The sequence below is a fragment of the Coenobita brevimanus genome, chromosome 6, assembly GCF_032717465.1.
Source record: "Coenobita brevimanus isolate Jiangsu-jjx chromosome 6, ASM3271746v2, whole genome shotgun sequence".
NCBI classification, from domain to species: Eukaryota; Metazoa; Arthropoda; class Malacostraca; order Decapoda; family Coenobitidae; genus Coenobita; species Coenobita brevimanus.
The window spans coordinates 57752747-57756850 of NC_136959.1; positions in this window are offsets into that span (position 1 = coordinate 57752747).

Here is a 4104-nt window from a genome sequence, read left to right on the forward strand (position 1 = left end):
CACACAGTACCATAAATATCCATGATGTATAAGCACTGTCACCCTCACTTTAAACAGCGATATATATCACTTCTTGTCCCTCCCAACCCACAGGCAGGGCGACCCAATGAAGGGCGTTTTACATACAATGCCAGCAGTCATTACGATGCAAACTGTAGGAATGGAAACAGCAGGGGGCCCAGTGACCGCCCCTGTATCATTCCTAATATTTCTATCTCTAATTCTTCCTGTCCCTTTGTGCTTATTTTTTTTTTTTTTTTAATAAGCAAACTGATTCGATATCCATGGCCTCCGAATGTGCGAACAGGAAATGTTATAAACACAGTCAGACAGACAGACAGACTTAATGTGACTAAGAGAGAGAGAGAGAGAGAGAGAGAGAGAGAGAGAGAGAGAGAGAGAGAGAGAGAGAGATTATTAACAGATATTCTTAATAAATTATGGACACGGGCCAAACGTAAGCACAGAGAAAGCTTAAAACACATGTCCCTTAATCACGGCGAGTGAGGTGTGGATCGAACATGTGTCGGGAGGATCGGCGGCATCAAAGGTACCTGTGATGGCGAGCAAATATTGACGACTGATAAGTGTGGAATGTCCCGCCATCCCCCACACCACCCCTTACCCCTCCAACTACTTAACACTACGCCTAAAACTACTGCTCAACAATACATTATATACTTTGTACCGTATACCTCTTTTATTCTAACCTGGCCTAAAATTGCATCTCTTCATCTTGAATGCTATGTTTTAACAATAAATTAGCACTAGAATGCGATGCTAGTCACGAAGATGTGCTACGGAGCGGATGAAGAGAATCGCAATACTGTCACCTGTGACAGAGGTACGTGAAATAATATACAAATGGACGAATATCAATGCCAAGTTAAGGAGAAAGGAGTATAGGTCTATAGCACTCGCGTCCTTACTCTCGTAGGGCTAAAGAGGCTTTTATCAAACGCATCTTACTTAGCGATTTCTCCATCATCATCATCATCATCATCACCCATTTTCCACCTAACTAAGGATGGAGTGATTCAAAGTCAGGAAAACAAGATAGTATTACATGCCCATAAGGTCACACCTAAACCCTCACGTAGGCAGGAGTGAATCACCAGCAAGTATATACCTCCGGGACAGGGCCGTATTCTCGTCGCATACGGAGGCTCCCTGTCAGCTCTTCCATTACGATTTATTTTTTGACATGGGTGGTTAATATCCTTTTATATGCCATTAATGCATAGTATGGCAATGTTTGAAGGATTTATGTAACACAGAGGAGACCAGTATGATGTAATAAACAAAATAACTCGCTAGGAAAAAGATGTTAGGGAGTTTCCTCAACCAACGAGAATACGGACCCAAGTTAACACATTCAGTAAGGGCGCGGATTTTTACATTTCCTTTCGATTATCAGGTGTTCATTTCTCTCTCTCTCTCTCTCTCTCTCTCTCTCTCTCTCTCGTAGTCGGCTTTTCAAAGGTTACTGTCAGAGGCAGAAGTGAACAAGATGCGACAGATCTAAATAAGTCTTGCCTTAATCCTGGGGAGATGTATGAGAGAGAGGTGGGAATGTGAGGATGGAGGCGTAGGGATGTGTGTGTGTGTGTGTGTGTGTGTGTGTGTGTGTGTGTGTGTGTGTGTGTGTGTGTGTGTGTGTGTGTGTGTGTGTGTGTGTGTGTGTAGAATCGTATAGAAAATAAAATCAAGGGACTCTGTAAGAATATGAAGGTAACAGGAATATGTGATGGAGAGGCTTTGAGGGAAGTTTTCTTATGCTGGTGGGGGTTTAACTGTGGCTCTTACGGGATCAAATAGCCTGCCTCAATCTGGTCATCTAGTGATCACTCTTGGCATTGCGGGGTGTCAGGTCGTGAGCTTGGTGAATACTTGACGGCAGTGAAAGAGCAAAACTGTCATCATCATCATTATCAACACCAGCACCAGCTGTACTGAATGATTTGCAGTAAAAACCAATATCTTTATCACAGTCTTGCCACACACACACACACACACACACATAGCTGGTGATGTGCGACGGAACAAACACGAGCTGAAGTGTGTTGTCACGGGCGAGCGGGCAAGCAGGGTAGGGATGGTGTGTGTGTGTGTGTGTGTGTGTGTGTGTGTGTGTGTGTGTGTGTGTGTGTGTGTGTGTGTGTGTGTGTGTGTGATTGGGAATGTGAGAGGAAGGAAGGAAGGTGTTCTCTCTCTCTCTCTCTCTCTCTCTCTCTCACACCCACACACACACACACACAACACTATAAAATCTGTATACGGATTGTTCTCACTAATCACCCCAAAGCGACATTATATACACTAAAAACAACTCAAATCCACCCAACAAAGGGGAGAAAATGTTCCTGCCTTACCTCGATTTTCTGCGGCCATATCCCGTCCATTACAGACCACTAAACATCGCTTAATAATCATGAGGGGCAAAAGACCGAAAGAAAAGGTCACCGTGAGAGACCAAATCCTTCCCAAATTTACAAGATCTCTAACCCTGATAGGACCCCCCCTAATGACCTGGCCTGACCTGACCCCTCGCGTACACACTCCGAGGGGCCAAGTTCGAGTTCAAGTACCCCCTCCCATCCCCCCTTCGGGTCAGCACAGGTCAGAGGGAAATTTGGGGATCGGTGGTCATTAGCAAGCAAGATCTTGTTGGGGATAACAGTATTTTAAGGGGTTCGTGTTGTTGTGGCGAGAGTGTGTGTGTCGGAGGGGGTCGATTTGGTTGGAAAGGGGGCGTTTGTTTTTGTTGTTGGTGTGTGTGTGTGGGGGGGGGGGTGGCAGTAAAAGGTAAACATAAGAACATATGAAGAGAGGATTACTGCTGTAGGCAAGTTGGCAGATGTGTGGCAGCAATGTAGCCTAAGGGAGGAGAAGCGTGAGGAAAGGCAGTGTAGAGGTACGGCAGTGTGGAGGTGGGACACTGTGAGAGCTGGTGTGCTGAAGGGGATCGGTCAGGTGTAAAGGGAAAAAAGTGGACTTGTTAGGGGAAGGAAGTGTGAGGGAGAGACAGACTGAGGAGGGACAATGTGTGGGTCTGAGTGAATAGGTTTGGACGAGGGAGGAAAAGGATCGCTTGTGGGGAGGAGGTAGAATACGGGACAGTACTGTGGGGAAATGCTGTGTCATGGAGATGCTGTGTAAGGAAGAAACAGTGTAGGGAGATGCTGTGTGAGGGAGAGGCTGTTTGAGGAAGACGCTGTGTGTGGGAGACGTAGGGTGAGGGAGATAGTGTGTGAGGGAGGTGCTGGTGCTGGAGAAGCAGTGTGGAGAGATGCTGTGTGAAGGAGAGGATGTGCTAAGAAAATATATACCGTATACAGTAGTGTAGGGAGGACATAGGAATATATTCACTAAAGGACACTAACTGTCGCAAGGGATATAGAAAAAATAATCAAATACCTGTAAATGCATACGAAAGGGAAAGTAAAAAGTGCATACGCTAATTGTGGCGATGGCTGCGTAGGCGAGCTGACAAAACACACAATGCTGGAGGCGGAACTTTTGATTTAGGTCGGGTCTTTTGTGGTCTGACTTGCTAGGCTCGGCGGTGTTTGATCCTCTGTGCGTCATCCCCTCAAGAAGCCGCCTCCCCACCTATCCCCTATCCCCCCACCTTATCATCGTCTCCCACCCCTAAATCCTGCTCTCAATCCTCTCTCTTTCTCCCTCATTCTCACTCCTTATCCTCCACTCTATCACTGTTTCCCCCTCCTGATTCTGTTCTCAATCCTTTTTTGCCCTCATTTTACCCCCTATCGTCTACCCTCCACCATCCACAAACATCATTTCTTCTTTTCCTCCCACCCTCTCACTCATTCTACCATCCTCCCATTCACTCCTCCACCTTCCCATTCACCCTTCCACCCTCCCACTCACCCCTCCACCCACTCACACGTCCATTTCCTCAGCTTCCTTCCCACTCACCCATCTACCTCCCCACTCCCCACCTTCCTTCCTACTCACCCACATATCCATCTCCCTCCCCACCCTCCTTCCAACTCACCCACACACCCAGCCACCTACCCACCTTCCGTTTCAACCACCCATCCATCAACATCACTCTAATATGCCATCCTCCTATCCCGC